Here is a 23,299-nt window from a genome sequence, read left to right on the forward strand (position 1 = left end):
GCTGGAACCCAGCTGTTCAAATACCTGAGCCTGTGGGAGGCATTTTACATTCCAACTGTAACAGTCCCCAGTGCAATGTTCAGAGATACTGGACCATTATCAGTGGATTGCTCCATCAATGGATCATAACCCGGAAATATTATTGGGAAGTGATAGAAACTACCAACATTATTGGGAGGTGGCTGGTGGCATTGGGGACCTGACTTGGAAGCATAACTTTTCCCAGATTATCCTCTCTCCTCCTCTGTTTTTCTCTTTCCCAGTCCCTCCTCCTTCAAGTCTCAGTCAGTAAGTCTCCCCTCTCCTGCCTCCACCCAGCTCCCTGGCTACCATGGAGTGGGTAACTATGATGTCACACCTCAACACTAGCCTACAGTTATGAAGCCAAGAGACAGTGGGCTGAAAATTATGAAGCCATGCTGAAGTAAAGCTTTCTTTAAGTCATCTTTCCCAGGTATTTCACCACTTTGGTGAAAAGCTAAAACGTACATGGAGTGCCCACCTATTATTATTACTGCTCTATTCATGTTCATGTAATTGAAGCCTCTCATGGAAATAAAACCTCTCCTAGAACAAAAAGATTGTTATAGGAGGAGTCAGAAACTGAGTAGATGTCTTGCTAAGTATTTATTGAAGTCTAGCTTCAGACTATCCAAGGAGCTTGATCAAAATGTGAGTCTAGCCTGGAATATGTTTCCTGCAAGGATTATTATGATCCTACAATCTGCTCAGCTCCTGCAGCTCTGTGCGAACATTTAGTGCTCAATCCCCCTCACAGTACAGCATTTTAGGCTTTTAGTGGAATTTCTTGGGTCACACTAGTGGGAAAAACAGACTGGTTCTGATCCAGGCCATAGAGGAGTCCTGAGCCTTTTGTCCTCCCTGACGAGGCTCCTGGCAAGGTTGCTTTTCCAGGGATGCAGGATGGAAGCTGGAGATGTTTATTTGATTTCTTCCCCCTGCCTGCCTAACCCCAATAATGATTACAGAAGCACATTCCCAGCGCATTCAGTGGGTTTGGACTCCTGAAGAATCATTCCAATTTCTCATTATGGCTGCTAGGCTGGTGAGAGTCTCTGAAGACTGCATTTGAAGAAGTTTAGAGGCTCGTCTCAGCCTTTGTCTTAAGCAGGGCTGCATTTTCTCAGAGCCCAAGGTACAGACAAGAACTTCTTCAGATCCAGAACTTCTAGGAAAGACTTGGTACAGGGTGTGGCTGTTTGCTTGGAGTTATGTTTTAAACCAGTGCTTACTTCTTTGGGCCTGGTGGTGAATGCCTGTAATTTCAGGATCTGAGAGGCTGAGCCAGAGGTTTGTGAGTTTAAGGCCAAGCTGAGCTACACTGTAGAGTTTCAGGCCAGTTTGTCTCCAGGAGCTCTCTCTCTCTCCCTCTCTCCTTCCATCCCTCGCGCGCGCACGTGTGTGTGTGTGTGTGTGTGTGTGTGTGTGTGTGTGTGTGTGTGTGTGTGTGTATGTGTATGCGTATGCGCGCACGCCTGTGTGTGTGCGTCTGTGTGTTGTGAAATTCTTATTTCTATTGTAGCACTGGCTGAAGAAGGTGGACCAATGGCTGAGTAGCTTCCTAACCCGATGATGCCAAGTCCAAGTGTGAATACTGAGTTTCTGATCATATTTTTCTCCATGTCTCCTCTTTTCTCATATTTTCTTTCTCCAGAATATGAACATCATGGCCTTCATTTCTATACATATAGGCATTTTGCCTGTATATGTCTATTTATCACCATGTGCATATAGTAAATATAGAAGCCAGAAGAGGTCATTGGTCATTGACCTGGGACTAGAGTTGCAGACATTTATGTACCACAATGTGGCTGCTGGGAATCAAGCTCAGATGCTTTGGAATAGCAGCCAGTGATCTTCACTACTGAGCCATCTTTCCTCCTCCAAATGTCATGATCTTGCAGCCTGTTTCTGAAATGAGGACCAGAGAAAACGAGAATAAATGCAGGGAGACAGATGAAGTGCTCCCCCATGACAAGGCACAGACAGAGGTCTTTCCAAGGAGCAGGGGACAGATGCAAATAGGGACTGAGCAAGTCCTTGGTGGTTTTATCCAAACTCCTGTTCAGAAAAGAAAAGAAACTGAAGCCAAGAGAGACAGTGGGAGTGGTATGTGGCTCATCAATGCTCAGAATCCAGGTGTTTGGACCTGAGCAGTTCAGGCAACATCAGGAAGAAATGACTTGGCAGAGGAAAGGGAAGTGGGGCCTAAGAAGTCAATGCTGAATGTGTTGACAAGTGTGTCCCTAGGAGTTTTAAAAATGTAATTTCTAAAAAACCACTAGGTATGTGGGTTAGTTTCTATCACAGAATAGCAAACTAAACAAAATCTAAGCAGCTTGACGTTGCGAACAAGTCTCTCCTGGATTCTGTGGATCAGGTGGACATTGTTAGGGTTGAGATGTCCCACAAGACTGCAACAAAGATCTCTGCTGGGGCTGTGGTCTCATCTGAAGTCCATCTGGGGTAAGCCCAAGATATAGTTCTTTTTGAGCTATTGGACTGGGACATCTCAGTTCCTTCTGGTGGTCAGAGATCCTCTAGTTCCTTCCTTGCTGTGAGGTTTTCCATATTGCTGTGGATTATTGGTTGATAAATAAAATGCTGATTGGCCAGTAGCCAGGCAGGAAGTGTAGGTGAGACAAAGAGGGAAGAGAATTCTGGGAAGTGGAAGGCTGAGGCAAGGAGATGCTGCCAGCTGCCATGAGGAGAAGCATGATGTAAGATACTGGTAAGCCACAAGCCATATGGCAACTTATAGATTAATAGAAATGTGTTAATTTAAGATATAAGAACAGAAAGCAAGAAGCCTGCCATGGCCATACAATTTATAAGTAATATAAGCATCTGAGTGATTATTTTATAAGTGGGCTGTGGGACTGCTGGGACTTGGTGGGACCTGGAGAGAAACTCTCCAGCTACACCGTATAGAGCAAATAACATCATAGCAGTGAGCTTTCCTCAAAGCACATGAGAAAGCAAAAGATAGTCATTTTACATCACTAATTGGGAAGGGGTGTCTCATCAACTCTACTGCAATCTGCTCTCTAAAATCAAGTCACTAAATCCACCCATACTCAAGGGACAGGGAAGGCACCAGAGCATGAATACTAAGAGGTTTGATAACATCGGAGGCCATTCTGGAGTCTGCCTATCAGTGATTCATATTTTCAGTAGAAAATGCAGATAGACAATGCAAAACACAATTTTGTTCTGAAGGTCTTAATGACTTCCATATTTTTATACATATACACACTTAAAAAATTTTTCAAACTATTTATCTTCTTGGGTTATATGTCCTGGTCTCCCAGAAATATATCGCAAATTGGTACCAATAAATGGTATTCTATACCATGGGTAGAACTGACTTTAAATATGAGACAAATAGGTCAAATGTACAACAGAATGCCAACTTGATGCCAAAGAGAGAAGTGCTCACTAGAGCAGAAAAGAACTTTACCTCGAGTGCATATAGAATACCTTGGCGTGGCTGAGGAATTCCAGCAAGGCAGGAAACAGTTCGCCACTCAACAGGATGTAATAGTGGCAGTTTGGAGACACCTTTATAGGTCACATGTAAATTAGTAGTGCCAGTTGTGCTGAACTCATGGCTAGTTCATCACTGCACAAGGATTTGAATCATATCAATTGTGTAACCCCAAATCTCAGGGTTCAAAGGTGTGACTTATGGCTCAGTGGGGAGGGGGGAGTCCTTGCCTAGCATGCGGAAGGCCCTGGGTTCAAATCCTAGCACTAAAAGAAAATGAGAATAATAGGATACAAATGCATAAAAAATGTCTACCATAGAAATGAAGTATCAAAGCCAGTTCACTGGGATGGAGATAAGAAAAGTCATAGCAGGCATTGCAGCCTCACCTGTGCTAAAAAGAAGCCCACACACGCAGCAGTTCTCAGCCTTGGCTGCAGTCTGGAGCCACTCAGGCAGCTGTGTTGTGTCCTACCCCCAGAGGATCTGATTTAACGGGTCTGAGGTAGAGTTTGGGAAGCTCCTCAGGTGATTCTGAGATGCAGCTAGGGCTGGGAACCACTGAGCTAACTAACAGCCCAGCCCTGGCTCGGTCAGGTGTGCAGGGACTTGAGCGGAAGGAACTTCACCTAGCTTTCTTGTGTAGGCTTCTAAGTCTGAGGAGCCAGCTGAAAATGCTGCGGGAGAATTTCGGGAGAATGGAAGGACGTATTTCCTCACGTCAGTGCCTCCAGGAACAGTGTCTAACTTCCCAGTCTCACCCCCTCAATAATCAGAAACTGAAGTAAAGCCATTCCAGGAAAGTGTATGTTCTACCCTGTGTTCACACGTGAGTTAGTCTGTGTGCACTGCTATAACAGTATACCACGGGTTGGGTAATTTAAAAAAAAAAAGCAAAAATTTATTTTTCAACAATTCTGAAAGGCTGAAGTCCAAGATCAAGGTTCTGGGGGGGAGGGATTGTCTAGTGAGGGCTGCTGTCTACCTCCAAGATGGTTCCTCAAGGCTATGTCCTCTAGAAGGGAGGGGCCTTGTGTCTTCAGATGATAGAAAGCAAAAGGGCAAGTTAGCCAAACACTGTACAGGCCTCTATTTTAATGGCATATCAATTGTATGAACTTATAACATTTCCTTACATGAACATATGATGCTTAGATTGTGTGTACTCTCTCTTATTCCTCACCCCATGCCTTCTTCTTCCCTAGTAATACTTCTACTTTCAGAGTATTTTATTATTATTATTATTATTATCACTATTTGTGTTCATATGCACGATGTTTGTGTGAGTATAGGCATCCATATGCCTCAGCATGCTTCAGTATGCCATAGCATTCTATAGCATATCTAAGGAGGACAACTTTCAGGTGTTGCCTTTTCTCTTTCTACAGTGGGATATAGGAAACAAACTCAAGTCATTAGGTTTGCCTAATGAGCACCTTTACCTCCTGAGCCATCTCCCCTGGCCCCAGCTTCCACACATGAGAGAAAACATGCATTATTTATTTTTATGTACCTGACTCATTTCCCTTAGCACGATGTCCTAGAGTTCCATCCACTCTTTTTTAAATGACATGATTCATTCTTTTCTCTTTTTCTCTTCTCTCTTCTCTCTTCTCTCTCTCTCTCTCTCTCTCTCTCTCTCTCTCTCTCTCTCTCTCTCTCTCTGGTTTTTCGAGACAGGATTTCTCTATGTAGCTTTGCGCCTTTCCTGGAACTCACTTGGTAGCCCAGGCTGACCTCGAACTCACAGAGATTCACCTGGCTCTACCTTGCGAGTGCTGGGATTAAAGGCGTGCACCACCACTGCCCGGCTGATTCATTCTTGTTATAACTAAACAAATCTCTCTCTCTCTCTCTCTCTCTCTCTCTCTCTCTCTCTCTCTCTATCTATCTATCTATCTCTCTCTCTCTCTCTCTCTCTCTCTCTCCTCTTTCTCTCTCTCTCTCTGTGTGAATACCACATTTTCTTTATCACTTCATTAGTTGATGGACACCTAGGCTGGTTCTGCTGGTTCTGCACCTTGGCCACCTATAAAGAGTGTTGTGATAAACATTGGTGTGTATCTCTGTTGTTCGTGACTTTCTTTCCTTCATCTAAATATGCAGAACTATAACTGGATCATACAGAAGTTCTGTTTTTTCAAGAAGCTGCTGCACTGTTTTCTGTAGTGGCTAAATGTTGTGGTTTGCATGAGAATGGCCCTCATAGGCTTATGCATATATTTGAGTACTTGGTCACCAGCTGGTGGCACTGTTTAGGAAGGATTAGGAGATGTGGCCTTGTTGAAGGAGATGTGTCACTGGGCTTTGAGATTTCAAAAGATTCTGGGAACTTCCAGTACTTTTTCTCTGCCTAGTGGTTATGGATCAAGACGTAAATTCTCTGCTGTACCTTTACTCCACAATCGTGGACTCTAATCCCCTGAAACCATAAACCCAAATTCAATGTTTTCTTTTAAGTGGCCATGATCATGGTGTTTTGTCACAACAGTAGAAAAGTAACTAACACACAGAACTAGATTCACAGTCCCACCAACAGTGAATAAAGACCCCTTTCCCCCTCCCCCTTCCCAGTCTTTATCACTTATTCATTCAATTATTTGTTGATAGCTATTCTGGCTGGGATAAGATGGAATCTCAAAGTAGTTTTGATTTGAAGAGTGCAAGTGAAAGATAGTGGAAGATATGCCTGGTTTTTTTGTTCACATGTTTGTGAGCTGTTTGTAGGAAGCATCTTTCATAAGGCCCTTAATCCCAGTAACAAAAGAGGAGCCCTTGCTGGCTCAATCACCTTTTAAAGGCCCAGAGTTTCAGAAGGAACGCATTCACACCATAGCGGCAGGGCTTGGCTCATGTCAGCTGGGCCTTCCTCATCTTTATGTGATCTATTTATGGGGAAACTCAGGGAAGCCATCTAGCCCAGAGGTTCTCAACTTTCTGAAGGCTGTGACCCCTTAATACAGTTCCTCAAGCTATGGTGACTCCCAACCATAAAATTATTTTCACTGCTACTTCATAACTGTAATTTTGCTACTGTTATGAATTGTAATGTAGATATCCGCGTTTTCCAATGGTCTTAGGTGACCCCCAAAGGGGTTGAGACCCACAAGTTAAGAACGTCTTCCCTAGCCCAGTGCCACTTATGGAACTTGTCCATGCCCCTAACCTTTTTGACTTCTCTTACCCCTCAGAACCTCAAGGACCACTGCCTCAACCCCCGATGCCACTCAGACCTTACCTCCCTGCGTGGCAAAGATGATAGCTTTCCTCTTGGGTCATCACGATTTATTCACCCATTGCCTCAGCTTTTCGGAGGCAAGTGATTTCCAGCTTGTGGTCCAGGGCATGATAGGAGCTTAATCAGTTAATTGTAGCCCACTATCTTCAGGGATGAGAAATTTCACCAGAAGACAACACTAACTGAGAAAATCCAGACATCAGGCCCAGAGAGGGCAATGAAAAGTAGGCAAAGCTTTTAACATGCCTCAGTTCTCATGGATGGTTTCCTGTGCCCAGGACCAGTAAGAAAAAAGAGAAACAGGTATGGGGATTATGTATTTAGGAGGTTGAGGTAGAGATACCAGGAAGAGTTTTAAGAACAAAGAAAATTTGAATGGGATTTGAGATTTTTGTTGGAATTTGTTGGTTCCTTTGAGGGAAAAGAGTCCAATGATTCCTTCAAATGTGTGCAAAGTGTACAAAAACCTAAAAGTCTATGGGCTGGTTTGGGAAAAGAGATCTTCGAAGAAATGCAATTTGAGGGGGTCTTGTGTGTGTGTGTGTGTGTGTGTGTGTGTGTGTGTGTGCGTGTGCGTGTGCGTGTGTGTGTTCGAGCAGAACATATATATTAAATATATTGGCAGAATAAATTACATGAATTGATGAACTCTAATGGTACATTAGAATCATTCTATTCAATAATAGTTCATCATGATTCATGTCTTGGGAAGAAGTAGAGATTTAAAGGTGAAGACAAAATTGTTACTTAAGTAGAAGCTGAAGGAGGAGAAAAAGACCCAGACAGAATACTCTGAAAATCAAGGAGTCCCTGAGAAGTTTGTTCTACCCAATAGAGTGTAAAAATCAAAAACAGGTGAAGAAATATGGGGGCAAAGTAGGCGCCCTTTGCCTAAGTAGCTTGGGAAACTCAAGAAAGCACTGGAAGGTGGAAAAGACAGACAGACAGCAACAAGATAGGGGGTGTGTTTAGGGACCGACACGAAAGAGGTGAAATCTGCTGGAAGAGGGAGAAGAGAACCAGAGGGAGGAGGCAAGGATAAGCCACAGAGGAGCAAAACAGCAGCCAAATGATGCAGGCACGTGGCAGAATGTCCAAACAGTCTTCAGTGAGATATTACCAGAAGGATTTTCATTTATATCACACAAAAGAAGAGCTAGGAAAACACTGTTCCCGGTGGACAAAGAGGGAGCATGGATAACAAAGGGATTTAAAATAGCAGAGGTTTTAATGTCCACTTTGACTTCTGTCTTTACCAAAAGGTATCATATTTTGATGTAAGGGCTGTGGGTTGCACCCTGAAAGCAACCACAGGCAGACATATTGTCTCCCAGGGAACCGGTTCCCAGGAATTCTCATGATTTCTGATCCCCTTTCAGCCCCACCCAAGGCTGCTGCTAGGTATCATTGGATATTTCTTTGTCTTTCTTTGTGTTTAACTCTCAGGTTTGTTTTCTAGCCATGGAGTCCCTGTTCTGCACCACACGATGTGGTTGGGGCTAGTCCGCCTAAAATAGACCAGAACATCCTTTGCAAAAAGCTGCCTGAAATTAAACCCACGGGGACTCGTGACGTTCAGTTGAATGGACACAGGGAATTGCCAGCAGCCACTGGGGAGGAAGCAGCAATTATTGTGAGCATTTGCAGAGAGGGGGTGTTACCTCTGAAGCTTCACAGTTTGCAGTCACGATGCTGCCCATCTCTTAGGAAGCAAAAAAAAAAAAAAAAAAGGTGACCACATTTCTTATAACCCTATGAGCTTAACCTGGCTTCTGGAGAAGGCGCTAGAGCAAATCATCAAACAATCAATGTGTAGTCAGCCAGAGTGGGCAAGGCCTATGTAGCTGCAAGGGGTAAATCAAGTTGGGCCAATTTAATTTCCTCCTATGATAGAGTGACAGGCTATGTAGATAACATACAAGCAATAGATGTAATCGACCCGAGACCTCAGCAAGGCATTTGCTCCTGCCCCACGTGACAGCTCGGTGACAAGCCAGCTTGCTATAGTTCAGGACAGGGGTCATCAACCCAGGAGTTCTTACACAAGATGGTGGGGGCATCTGGTTTCTGTCACACATTCCTCCTCTCTGCTCCTCACTGTCCGAAGATGTTGTTCACAGTCACATAGGTCTAGTTGGCAAACATTTGTTTTTCTGCCTCTTGGTTGTATGCACCATTGGCCCTTAATACATGCTTATTAAATAAATGATTATGCTATAATCATCAGGGTTAGGGGAACTGACACAGGAGAATCTAACCTCAGCCCAGCAAAGTCTCAACATGCTACTGTGTGTGTGTGAGTCTGTGTGTGTGTGTGTGTGTGTGTGTGTGTGTGTGTGTGTGTGTGTGTTCAGGTGTTACCCACCTTGGTTTTTTAGACAGCGTCTTCCATTGTCTGGGAGCTTATTGATTTGGCTAGGCCATGAGCCCTTGAGAGGTCCCTGTCTCCACCTCCTCAGTGCTGGGGTTACAAGCACACACCACCACACTAGCATTTTTGCATATGTTTTGAGGATGGAACTCAGGTCTTCATGCCACCTGAACTATCTCTCTGGCCCCCAGAACTCATTTTTGCATTCTTAGCAAACTGAGAAAAAGTATCTGCAACAGGAAAAGCAAGATTTGCCCCTCAATGCTTATGTGGTCCTGTAGACTAGTACCTTGGGTATTAGAGTTTTTATATTACGAACTTGAACAAGTCACAGGAAACAGACTAGAATAATAGTGACATAAAACAAGGTTCAAGACTGATGACATTGAACAATTCAGGTGTAGTTGGTTTATGTTGAGATGTAGGCCACACTAGACCCCCCAGGGAGCAGAAGACACTAGGAGTCAATGACCAGCATAAAGTAACTGCCATCTAGCCTTTAGGCACAGACCTTACGGGCTTTCCAGTCCTACTTGTGGGGAATATGATGAGAAGCTGAAATAAAAAGGACTGGGGTGATTCAGTGAGGCTCGAGGGAAATGGTCGAGGCAGCTCCACTAAAGAGAAGATATCAGTTGTGACAACTGCCATCGAGAGCATAGGTAATAAGGCCTTGAGAAATAGGGCATAGGCCATCACTTTCCATTGTTCCTCTGAGTAAGGAAAGTATCAAGTGTAAGATTTTATTATTAAAGTTTCTCCCCCCCATGCATACATACATTTTAACATTGAAAATGCCTAAAGACATATCAAGACACCATAAAAAGGCCAAAGAGATGGCTAAGTCAGTGAAATACTTGTGCAAGCATGAGGACCTGAATCCGATCCTCAACACTAGGCATGCAGGGCTTGGCGACTCATAACTCTAAGTACTCCCAGCACTAGGGAGGCAGAGACAGGAACATCTCTGGGGCTTGCTGGCCAGCCAGCCTAGCAGTATCCGTGAGCAAGAATGAGGAACAGAAAGCAATCAAAGATGGCACTCATCAACTTTTGGCTCCTGTGTGAGTGTGCGTGTGCACACAAACAGCAGGAAGAGGGGTGGGGGGGGGAGAAGAGAGGGAGGGAGAGAGACAGAGAGGAGGGAGAGGGGTAGATAGATAGATAGATAGATAGATAGATAGATAGATAGATAGATAGATAGATAGATAGATAGATAGATAGGAGGCCACCGAAAAGAAAAGCAGACCTTTGACTCCATGAACAAGACACGGCATAGTATGTGTTCAGCCTTCCTTGTCACTCCAGGGATATTTCTGGGGTAGTCCTCTGAATGCGCTCTGTGTAAGCACTGAGTCTCAGGTCTACATTTGATGTTTGTACTAGAAGCCTCTGTCTGAAGATGCTGGAGCTGTCTGATCAGGAAAGCTCCGGAACTGAAGAAACGAATCCCACACCCTCCTTTCTCTCTTCCCACTTAGGTTTTTCCTAAAATAGTTATTTTTCTCATGCTGTCACAGACTATGTGACAAAAGCCATTTAAGGAAGGAGGGGTTTATCTGGCTCACAGTTTGAGGGGGCAGTCCGCCATGGTGGAGAAGTCAGAGAAGCAAAGTCTTGAGGCAACTGGTCACATTGCATCTGTGGTCAGGAAGACAGAAAGATGAATGCCACACTAATTCCCCCTGTCATTTTTATTCAGTCCTGGACCCCATCTCATAGGACAGTGCCAACCACAGTTAGGGGGTTTCCCACCTCACTAATCCAGTCTAAAAGCTTCTTCACAGACATGCTCTCAGGCCATTCTTGATGACAATCAATATTAAGCATCACAAGTATTTATCAAGTCTCTACCTCACTGTACACTTGTTCTTCAGATTTGTTCATCTGTTCTCCGAGGAAAAATAACACAGGAAGATCTCTTCTCGTTCTCCTCTTCATTTCCAGTGCATCTGACAGGGCCTAGCTGAGCGTAGAGACGCTGAAAGTTAATAGACACTCTGTGGACTCCTATAGTGGAACCTAGCTCCACCATTGTAAACCAGGAAATGCAGAGCGTACAGAACACACAGAAACAGAAGACAGCAGGCGGGAAGAGCATCACTTTTATTGCAGGGAGTTAACAAGTCAGAAACGGAAGGAAGTGAAGACTACCGAGCGCAGACCCTCTGTGGGGTCCACATGGCCACACCTAGGCCACTCTTCTCCCTATTGTCATGGAATAAGTAGCATTGCCAGGCTGTCTGGCAGCAAATACCACCCCTATCCCCCCTATTTTGAAATCATGAAGACCTGTTCTTATTCTTTTTCTCTCTTCGTCTCTCAAGAATGGTGCCTTCTCTAGAGTTAGTGAGTCGCAGCTGTAAAGGGACCTGCAAGTCCTAAGGAAAGCCTTCCAGTCCTCCCAAGTTTCTAAAGAGATGTGGTTGGAAAGCGGTGGCCTGTGTGACCTGCAGAGGATAGAATCTGTAGTAATGATTTCTCATTGGTTTTTGGACCCTCTGAAAGTTCTCCCCAGTATATGAACTAGGTAAAACGATCTTTTTCCTCTTGAACTAGCACACCTCTGGCTTCCCTGATTTGAGCCAGTGATCCATGACTCCAGCCCAAAGCAACAGGCCTTCATTGATTGAAACCCTTTCCCTTGCCAAGGTCTAGATCGAGCTCCACCTCTGTATGGTAGCTTCTGTAGACAGACTCCATCTCTGGTAGGCCAAAGCCACTCCCCAGGAATTTGTTTTTCCTTGGGGGTTTCTTCCTACCTCCATTTAAGTCTTGGTTTGGTTTGGTTTTGTTTTCTGTGTAGCCCTGTAGGCCAGGCTGAACTTGAACTCATAGAGATCCACCTGCCTCTACCTCCCTGAGTGCTGGGATTTAAGGTGTGCACTACCACCTTCTGGGTTTCATTTAAGTCTTGAAGCGACTTTACATTTCTCCCTTTTCTTCTCACTTTATCATTAGTCCTGTGGGGACTCCTAGGAACAGAGCACACAAGAGAAAGGCCCCCCTATTTCATTGATAGGAAGATAAGGAATAAAAACTCAGTGCAACTCACCATTTAATCAAAGCTGCCAGACGTCTACACTACTTTTCGCCATCATAAAAGTAGCATTTGTTCCAGAAGTTTTGGAACACACAGAAAATAAGGTTTGAAAGTCATGCACATTCTAGGGTATTTCCTGCCAGTACAAATAGGCACACATTTTCAAGGAATTTGGAATCATATCATGGAGTTCTCTGTGCTTCTTTCCTTTTTGATATTTTGTGGGGACATTTCATGTTGTTAAATATCTTTCCAAAGTATAATTTTTTTGTGGCTGTAAAACATGGCACAATATGGACCTGCTTTGTTGCTTTGCACTGTGTTGGGCATTCCAGACATTCCTGTTCTCGATTTTTAACGTTATTCATTTATTATAATTGGGGGGGGAGGGCATGGCACTCATTCATGTGGAGGTCAGAGGAGAATTTTGTGGGCTGGCTCACTCTTCCCACTTTCCCATGGGCTCCAGGCTACTGGGGCAAACACCTTACCGTCTGAGTCATCTCCCCGGCCCCAGGGATCCTTGGAGTCTCTTCTTTCCCTGACTTACCTCCTGCAGTCACCTTCAGGCCTATGATCCACTATCTAGTCCCATGGTATGTTTACTTGGAAAATTCTCAAGCCCTGCTCTATCTTGACCAGCCCCTCCACCAAGCATCTGTCTGTGTGTTGCTCTTAGCCCTAAGTAAAGAGGCCAAAACTTAGGACTCTCATTAAATCCCTTGGCCCTAGACCCTTTAGTCAGCTGGGTGTAGCTGCACTCAGCCCAAGGAACCGAGGACTAGCAATCGAGGGCTGATCTAGTGCTTGGTTTTATTGTTCTTTCCCTCTTTACAACCTTAGGCCTCCAGTCAGTCCCTACTTCTAAGTCTCCTCCCATTTGTCATTCTTCGCCTTTCTATATCTACCCCATCTCCCAGCCTTGTCTGCTACGCTCCTTCTCTTCTGGAACATTGTGTGTGTGTGTGTGTGTGTGTGTGTGTGTGTGAGAGAGAGAGAGAGAGAGAGAGAGAGAGAGAGAGAGAGAGAGAGAGAGAGAGAATGAGGGCAGATCAGTGATGCCATTCCACACACTACCGATGGCCCAAACTCAGCCTATAGGATCCTGTCCTAAGGAACATAGCGCCTTAAGGACTTCTCTTCCACTTTAGGTGGACCTACCCTGGGCCTCGAACAGCTTTGTTTTCACTTATAAAAGATGAGCGCTCCTCTTTCAAGGCAACTCAGGGGCGTGAGGAAAACCAGCTAATCCTATCTAGAACAAAGGCCAAGCCCTCATTTCTAAGAGGAGATGGGGGCTGTGGAACTCCTTAGATTTACTTTCTCGCTATATGATCTCAGAGTTCAAGTGGGTTATCTCCCTCTCTGTATCTCCGTTTGCTCTCTTGGAAACCAGACATGAAGATTAATGGGAGATGAATCTAGTGTGCATAGAAAGTACCTGGCCTGCAATAAAGACGTCAGTGGATAGTGACTATTTTCCCGATTGTCCAGATCTTTCTCTCAGAGGGAGGAGGAAGTATAAAGGAACTCTTGTCTCATTTTCCTTCACTTCTACCTACAGAAAAGAGGAAAACCCTGCCATCAGGGAGGGTAGTTATGGATCAAATACAGCAAGGAGGACGGAGTTTAGAAGGGTCCCTTCCAAACCTGAAAGAGTTGTGTTTGAAAGGGTGGGACTGTGAATCTTGTGAGAGCCCTGCAGTTAGAAGCGATCCTGTGCTCATCTACAAGTCTTCGTTGCACATAACAGATACTCAATATATGCCACAAATGCAGTATGCTAAGGTTGGAATTAGAAGACCAAAGCGGTACCTAAGAAGCTGAGGGCGAAGTCATCAATACTGAAAATTCTTCGCCAATCTGGGAAATTTGCTTCCCGATACTGAGCCGAGGGCAAAGACAAAGGGTTATACATTCTACACAGCACATGTTTGCTTTCCTTTACCCTCTATTGTTGATTAGGAAGGAGGAGGGGGAGGAGGAAGAAGAGTGGACATGATTCGAAAATGTTGAATGCTGGCTTTTATTAAATAAGTAGAGGGTTCAAGCGACACCCTAGGACTTATCTGGCAGGCAAAGGTACATTAGCTATGTGGGAAGCATTAGCACATTTTTGTTGAGAGGGGAGCTGGAGCTTGTGAAAAATAGGAAAGCTCTCAGGCTTCACAAAATGGGAAGAGAGGATTCTCCTTGGAATGGGCATAGAGCCGGTGCTCAGGCAGATGCTGGTGTCTGAGGACTTCCTGGGGTTCCTCCTTGCTTTTGTGCATTTTCCTCCTTGGCGTGACCCCATTATAGTGGTCTACTGGGGGTTCCATGTTCATCGGGGCCCTGTCAACAAAGCTGATTCAGCTAGACCCTTAGCTGTGCCCCAGACTGTTCTCTGACACTGGCAGCTATTTTATGGTGGTTCGGAGGGGCTGGGCTGCCAAATGTCTGGCTGTTGGTAAGTGGTAGAGAGCTTCAGCTGAGGTCTACTGGTGCCAAGGGTGGGATTCCTTTCATGGCATTGGGTGTAATCACACTTACAGGGGCAAAAGCATCATTCCAGAAGCCTACTCCAGCTCTGCAAGCCCAGAGTATATCTGATCTAGAGGAATTTGGGGTGATACTCAAAGGGTTCCTTCCATTTTTAATAAGTCTCTCAGATGACCATGATGTAGATGATTTGGGGTGTTGAGCAACAAAGTCTTAGGGTGTTGAACTAACTGGAATAAAGAATGACAGCATATCTAGTTCTCTACACTCCCCCAAGATCTATCTAGTTTCAGAAGCTCAGCGTCCAACAAGGCTATTCTACTAATCCTTGCTTCTTGCTCTAGGAAGTGGAGTGAGAAAAACAACTTTAGCTGAATTTCCCTTCCTTAGGGATAAATTATTAATGTTACCTAATGTGGAAGGGACAGGGTAGGAATAACCTGGAAGGAACTCCTGGAGAATGTGGACTCAATGATCTCCTGAACAAGCACTCATCCCAGACACCTCTGAGAGGAGCAGCCCTCTGGGGCTGTGAATATCGTCTGCTTTTCTCTTTGCCAGACAAAGGAAGAAGTTCTTTTCTAATTCTAATCTTGTTTACTGGCACATGCCACAGCCTTTAATGAACATTTTGGAATCTTAGTATTCTCTTGGAAATACTAATAGAGCAGCTGGTGGTGTGAGTGTTTGAGAAAGATAACTAGACTTTTTTTTTTTTTTTAAACTTGGGGAAGGCAAAGACTCTGGTTCTAAAGCCTCATTATTTCCTTTTCAGAGGAGGCCTGGCCCTGTCTCACTCTTCACAGTGAGTAGCCTTAGGGGGGTTGATTGTACCTTTTTGTTTCAGTGTTTATTTCCCTCAACTGTATGTTCAAAGATACATACATACATACATACATACATATCTAAGTAAGTGTAAAATCTCTGAATGCCTTGTATTACATTCCAACAAATTATTTTAGACTAGCTGCAAGTTAACCCAAGTGTGCATGTTTTTTACATTCTCCTATGTGTAAGACGAATTGCTAAATGGTCTTATTAATAAAAGACCTGGAACCAGATATTGGGGTGAAAGCAGAGAGATCAGAGGGACAGAACAAGCTACAACCACAAGCTCTTACCCTAGGGTATCCTCAGCCAAGAGAGCTACTTCCTGTACCTCTCCATACCCATGCCTATGTCCTTTCTGTCCCTGCCATCTCACTTCCTCTCTCTGCCCAGCTACATCACCTCCTCTTTCTGCCCAGCTCTATCACTTCCTTTCTGTCTGTACAGACCTCCAGACCTCTATAGTTAGTGCTGGGATTAAAGGCATGTGTCACCATGCTTGGCTCTGTTCCCAGTGTGACCTTGAACTCACAGAAATCTGGATGGATCTCTGCCTCTAGAATACTAGGATTAAAGGCATGTGTTACCATTGCCTGACTTCTATGTTTAATATAGTGGCTGTCTTTTTCCTCTGATCCTCAGATAAGCTTTATTGGGGTGCATGAATAAAATATCACATTTCCTTTTTTTTTTTTTTTTGGTCTACATTTGGTGCCCAGATGTGGTAGCAAGAATTTCTACCAAAAACCTGAGAAAGCTTTAAAAAAAGTTCTAAAGTGGAGCTAAAAACAGCGTCCTAAATGTGTCTCTCAGGCAAGCTGTGAGCTACACTATGGCAGATTCATGGTGGACAGGCTTGAGTTACAGCATAGCAGATTCCTGCCGAGGTACACAGAGGTTTATCCAATCCATGCAGCACACTGCGCAATGGATTTAGCTTTTGCTAGTTCAGACCAAAAATAAAAATTAAAAAAAAGGTTTCTGGGCTACATGCTGCTTGTTGGAGGCATAGACCCACTGCTTTCTGGAGATGGCGGTAAGCATGACTCTACTGGATACCCCCACCATGCTGGGAAGCTGAGGTGGCTGGGGTCAGCAGCCAAGGCTGCTGCGTTGGTCCTAGCCACACAGCTTAACAGTTTAAAACCTCTCCTGGTCAGAAAATGATTATAGATTTATAATAAGACAGATTCAGATGGAATAAAACTCTAAACTGTTTACAGTGTGTGTAAAAATGTACATAGGCTTGGAAGAGAGGGAAAAAGGAATGTATGCAGTTATATAAAGAAATAGTTTTTAAAAAAGAAAGACTTTAAATAGACAGTAAAAGTAATATGTAAAATAAGCCACATAAAGATGGAAATTACACACAGAGTCTAGATTATATTGTCTTTGGGATTTTTAACTGCAGAAAGACATTTGATTGTAAAGGCTGCTGAGTTAAGCCAATACATATATTTTGAAGGTATCTTGACTTCAAAACTTGTGTCTAAGGATAGATTGCTCTAGAAAAGAGGTTCTGCTTTTGTTACCACAGAAGATGAGAACCTATGGATTGCTTCCAGGCTAATACAGTTTGATCAGCCAAGACCCCCTGAAAGGTCTCTGATGACACCATGGCCCAGATGATCCAACATCCAAAATTAGCTTCAAAGCAACTGGCTGAGATTATCCATCCTAACAGACTACAGCCAAGATGTAACTATAATTCTTAATTTTCTCAGGATCCCCATAAGATTGCCAGCACCCCCAACCAGCAGGAAGTAGTATGAGAAGCTACTCCCAAATTCCCAAAATATTGTTTATAATTGTTTGCTTTTACTTAAAGGGGGTTGAGTATAAATGCAATCTCTTTCTAAAAGAAAAAAGGGGATATAATATAGATATGATAGGATGAAAGGGTAGATTATTGAATTTACTTTTAAGAGCAACAACTTGTTTAAATGTTTTATGTTGTTATAGATTTTAGCTTATTACAAATTTAAAGTTAATTTTTTTATACTGTATGTATATTTCTACTCTTCTTTGAGGTATTATGTTTATGCAGCTCATTGAAAATTGTAATATATAATAAAAATACAGATTAATAGTCATCTAGGATAATTAAACTTATAATCATGTTAGTTAAGTATTTTTAGATATATAAAAGTATATTTCAATTAGGTAGGTAATCTTCAAACACTTCAAAGACTTACAGAATATGGCATTTAAAATGTTTTAAAAACTTAGACTTTCTGGACAGTGAGACACATCTGCTCTTGGCAACACTGATTTACTTCAAAGAAGATGACAGATATTGAAGAAACTCCATATGGAGTTTGCTTTCCTTATGACAAAAGTTAGCCATTTAGTCAAGCAACTGTTCTTGCCTGGACTGCTTGACAAAATGTTGTATCGACTGGACATGCAGGACCTATGGAAAAATGACCACTAAATTTTGCCAAAACAAGGTGAGATGGTTCCTCAGGTTACTGCTTCACAGAGGAGACTGCCAGACATTCTACAGAACACAGGGAAAAGTGACTGAGAGACTCTAGACCTATAGGCTGAAGATGGATGCCCCAACATTGCAGAGGAACTTTGGGTGACTATACAGGCAGCCAGCTGTCTCTGTCATTCTAGATTTTTAGAAGTTGCTTACAGTGCACTTCCTGTTTACTTAGTTAATATTATATCCTTCTAGGGTCTTTGATGTAGTTGAAGATTAAATAGTTATAATTATAGTTTTCCTTAGTCATGATAAAAGATAAATTAAATATGAAACTTTAGACTCACAAATATAGGATAGATGATAAAATATTTTCTTTAATTATGCCAAATGCAAATAGACTAAATATTGTAACTGCAATTCTTGCTTGATGACTCTTCGTTATATATAATTTTACTGTATTGAAACTAAAACCTTCCTTTTTGATTAGATAGAAAAGGGGGATGTCTTTCTGTATGCTGTGAATATATGTTGTTCCTACTGGTTAATAAATAAGCTGCTTTGGCCTATGGCAAAGAAGCTTAGAGGCAGGCAGGAAAGGAGAGAGACAGGAAATGGAAAGGCAGCATCTTGGGGGAGATGCCAGCCCCACCAGGAGAAGCAAGATGTGAAAGTACCGGTAAGCCATGGCCACATGGCAACTTAGAGATATATAGAAATGGGTTAATTTAAGATATAAGAGCTAGCTAGCAAAAGACTTGCCATAGACCATACAGTTTGTTAATAATATAAGCCTCTGTGAGTTTACTTGAGTTTGAACGGCTGCTGGACCACAAGTGAGAGAGATTTGTCTGGACCACAGAGGCTGGGCAGGACCAGAGAAACCTTCCAACTTCACCCATGTGATTTTTTTGCATAGCTAAGATGGAGAACCACTCCTGTGTACTCAAGTCTTACCTTTGTCCTTTTGAGACACTGTTTCTGAATAGTTGGTATATATGCTGAAGGGACAAGACATTCCTCTTTTTCTATAGCTTCCTCAGTATCTAGAATGCTGTCCTGAAAAAAAAAATATTTATTTATAAAATATTCATTGGATCTACTGTGTGCCTTGATGTGGGGGATATCATGGTTATTCGTGATGCACACTGCTAGTTGTTCAGACACCTGCATTTTTGCACATACATAAAGAAGTTAAAATAGTAATGTAGGAATTAAGTAGCAACTTGAAAGCTTTTGTTGCAATCATTTGTCAAATCTATACTTACTGTGAGAATTAAGAAGAGTTCCTGGTATGATTCCAGGATGTTTTGCCTGAAAGATGGGTCTTGAGCATTGATCTGTAGAATATTTTGGCAGTGGGAGGAATAATGGAAGGGAAGAGAGAGGGCCTGAAGATGGCTCCCCAGATAGGCAAAGACCCACACTCCATGATAGACTTTGTGGTGTTGGTCTTCTTTTCTGAGTACACCAGAGCTTAAGGGTACTTCTCTCTCACTTCTGCCTGAGAATCTTGTTATAAATAGGACTACACTGCAAGTTTGGAAACTAGTTGAAACTACTGAACACTTTTATTATTATTATTATTATTATTATTATCATCATCATCATCATCATCATCATCATTATTATTCAGTGATATTTTATTTTGAAAATGAAAGGAAAGAAAAGTATGGAGCTGTAGGCACTGCTGTGTGAGAGGACAAACAAGGGAATTGAAGGATAAGAAAGGAGATAGAGATGGAGAGCTCTGGCCAGGTCACCAGAGAGACTCATTATTTTGAGACAGAAGGAAAGTAAACCATGGGCATGTATGTGCTTTAGGATCAGTTACTTGAGAATTTTGCAAATTCTGAACACCGAGAGATGCACTAACATTTAATCTCCCAGGCAAAACACCATGTGTTGTATTACTTCTTGGTACTGTTGGCTCTGAAATAAAACATTTTGTTTCCACCATTTACTAATTATAATAATTGAATCTACTTCTTGGTTGACTGTCCAGAGAGGTAATCAATTATATCAAGTAAATATTTGTCTATACTCAGCCCATCTAGAATTTCAACATTTAATTATAATATTTCACATAATTAAGAATTAGAGAAAGAGAGTTGGGGTCTGACCTAGGTTCACTATTCATTTTAGTTTTAAGAGTAGGAATTTATTTATCTGATGTTGATATTTAATTATCAACTTTTAATAGAAAAAATTTGCATTGAGTCTCTCTAAACTCTCAAAAAAAAAGCCACCAGTAGGCTTACCAATTTATTGATTTTTAGTGAATCATTTTAGATGAAACAACCCATAAATAGTTTGCTTCCCCAGGATTTGACTGAATTTTACTCAAATGCAATTTCCACAATACTGTTTGAATAATTGTCTAGGAGTTAATGTTTTAATCATTTTGATGAAATGATGGTCTATTTTCAGCAATAATGAACACTTTATAAAGCATCACTGTAGCAATTGCTAATTAGCTTCATTAGAGCCAAAAGTTCATTTTTTTCCTTTGTCCTCAGAATTTTATTTAACTAATAAATCTTAATCCCTCTGGCTCTTGATCTCTGTTAACTGCTGTAAGTAATAGAACTTGAAGGCCCACTTTATATTTAATATCTTCTAGTTTAGTACTAGGACCATAAGACTCAGAATTTACCTTTCAAATAAGCTCTATTTTTAAATAGACTATTTTTTTTATCATTTTAAAAGAATTTCATGCATGCATCCAATATATTTTAATCATTTTCACCACCCACACTCCTCTGCCAAATTCATTGGCAAATGTCAGTCAGATGCCTACCCAGCACTTCAGTCTCATAGTTTAGTTCTCCATGGCGAGGGTGTATCTTGTCCACAACTAAAGAGGTACCTCTGGCTACCTCTGGCTTCTTAGTGTTCTGTTTAACGTGTGGCTTTCATTTTCATTTTCATTTTCATTTTCAAGGCCATAATATAGCTACTGGGGTTTTACATATATCTACATTTCAAGTAGAAAATACAGAGGAAAAAGTTTTAAAAGGTTTTCAGCAATCCCCAGTGACTTTAGAAATATTTTTATTGCTCACCCTGTCTTCAGGGTAGACTGTGGGATAGAATTTTGCCACAGTGTCTCTGTAAGGTGGGAAATCCTAGTAATCTCAGTGTCCATAGTTCTTGGTTTTAGTTTTATGCTTCAGTAGATTTGATGCCGAGAGCAATGGTCCAGTTTTTCTTTTGAGAAAATTAATAAATATAAAAGGTGAAGGTCTAGAGAGTAATGGTAGTGGATGTTTAGTTTGAAGGATGATCACCAGGAAAGGCAGTACTGTCACTCCCAGAGAGAGCTGGTGAACCCATGTTGGGGTCTAGATGCTCCACCAACAAGATGTAGCCTTCCTATAAAAAAAACTCAGTGTTTCCTCTATACTCTACAAGGGGGTGAGGCCATATAAGCCTTATGCATGGGCAGCAGAGGCCAAGTTAAAACGGCTCCTAAGGGGCTGGAGAGATGGCTCAGAGGTTAAGAGCACCTGTTCCTCTTTCAGAAGACCTGGGTTCAGTTCCCAGTACCCACATGGCAGTTTACAAGTGTCCATAACTCCATTTCCAGGGGATCCAATGCCCTCTTCTGACTCCTTGACACATACACACATGTGGTATACTACATACGTGCATATAAAACATTCATACACAAAAAATAAAGAAATCTAGAACAAAATTTTTACGTAGTCCCTGGGTGCTGTTCATTTTCTTCCAAGTGGCAATCTGCCTTGATGCTGTGTAGAAATAAACATCCCTGAGATTCCAGATGTTCTAGAGGGGTTTGTATGGGCAAAATTTGCCCTGAAACTTGACTCTCCCTACAATAAATGCCTTCTTCTAAGGTGTATATTTTTAAAGCATAAAGAAGACACTTTACAGGATTCATCTAGAGTCAGATTTTCAGGGTTTAAAATATATGACTTTTGCATTAGCATTCTCCAAAGAGGCAAACACGGTTACATATGTAGTATAAGGGCTTGGCTCATATGATTATGGAGGCTGAAAAGTCACAAAATAAACAGTGCAAAGACTTGAGAACTAATAAAAACCCATGACTGAAAGATCTAAGGCAAGAGAAGACTCATGTGCTTACTTGAACACTAAAGCATGGAATGCGTTCTCTCAGGCTTTACCTCTTCATCCACTGAGACCTTCAAAGAATTGAGTGATGCCCACCCTGTTTCAATCTCATCTACTGATTCCAGTGTTCTTTGGAAGTACCTATAGACACACCTAGAATAATGTATAACTAAATATCTGGGCACCAGTCACGTTGTCCTGTAAAATTAACCTTTATAACTTTGACCCGAAGTTACTCCATCTCTCCACGCCTGTTTCCTCATTTGTAGAGTGAGGATGACGACTCCCGTTTACAAAATACTTAGCAGAAGTGCTCCAACATCCAATGGGAGTGGGAGTAGGGCAGGAAGGAGGAAGCTTTAGAAAAGGGTCCAAGTTGACTCATCGCTAGTATAGCTTTTGCTCCGTTCTGGACTCCATTGCTCTTCTGTTCCTACTCCTTTTTTTTTTTTCATAGTGGTTCTGATACCTACACTTGAAATTCAAGCCTGGATTTGATTCTTCCAGGAGACAATGCCTTTTAATCTATGACTTGGCAGCCTCTCTTCATTAGAAATCTGATTGCTCCACCCAGAGTCTTTGATGAAGGGTAAGACAGAGAACAGATGAGGTGGATCAAGAGGACAGTGCTGTCTCCAGCTATGACTTTGATATTGAGGGGACTGAATGTCTTCCTCCCAAACCGTCTAATTACTGTTGAGAAAAGCAAGAACGCAAAGGCATTTCCCTGTTGTTTCTCAGCTGCCATATTTATTCTAATGACCATGGCTCTCCATGGAGATAGTTCCATGGTAATATTGAAAACTAAGGTAATATTGAAAATTGCATCTATGATGCATGAAGGTGATGGAAATATTTGGTGTAAAAGAATTCTCCCCTTTACACGGAAATATCTAAAAACTATTAATTTGAGGCATCAGCAAGGAAGAAATACACGAAAGGACATTGATTTCTATTTAAATGGTATGTTTTCGTCACCTTTCTTTGGAGTCTAAGCATTCATCTTTGAGTACCTGTGCTAATTGATTTCAAATGCAATTCAACACAGTAGTTGTAGAACAATAAATCTCAGGCCAAAAGGCTAAGGGAAGAAACTTGAACAGGCAGGGGATATAACACTTGGCACTTAAAAGGTACACCTGTGTCATCCTGGGGTGACTCTGAGAATGGTATCCTAATGGAAGTTGGCAATAGTCCAGCCAGTAGGAGACTCTTAGTTGTTTCTGTAGTGGAAAAATCCCTCGGACTTGAAATTCTCCAACTGATGTACGGATTGTAGATTTGGAGCCGCAGCTTGGTCT

The 23,299-nt window shown here is 42.2% G+C and overlaps 1 long non-coding RNA gene across 1 annotated transcript; it reads left to right on the plus strand.

Annotated features, from left to right (window-relative positions):
- Positions 1-365: 365 nt before the first annotated feature.
- LOC121824170 (uncharacterized) lies at positions 366-12,463 on the plus strand. Its single transcript, XR_006065996.2, has 3 exons — positions 366-454; positions 8,206-8,379; positions 10,995-12,463. It is a non-coding gene; the product is annotated as an uncharacterized LOC121824170 (long non-coding RNA).
- The last annotated feature ends 10,836 nt before the right edge of the window (positions 12,464-23,299 follow it).

The sequence above is a fragment of the Peromyscus maniculatus genome, chromosome 19 (assembly GCF_049852395.1).
Source record: "Peromyscus maniculatus bairdii isolate BWxNUB_F1_BW_parent chromosome 19, HU_Pman_BW_mat_3.1, whole genome shotgun sequence".
NCBI classification, from domain to species: Eukaryota; Metazoa; Chordata; class Mammalia; order Rodentia; family Cricetidae; genus Peromyscus; species Peromyscus maniculatus.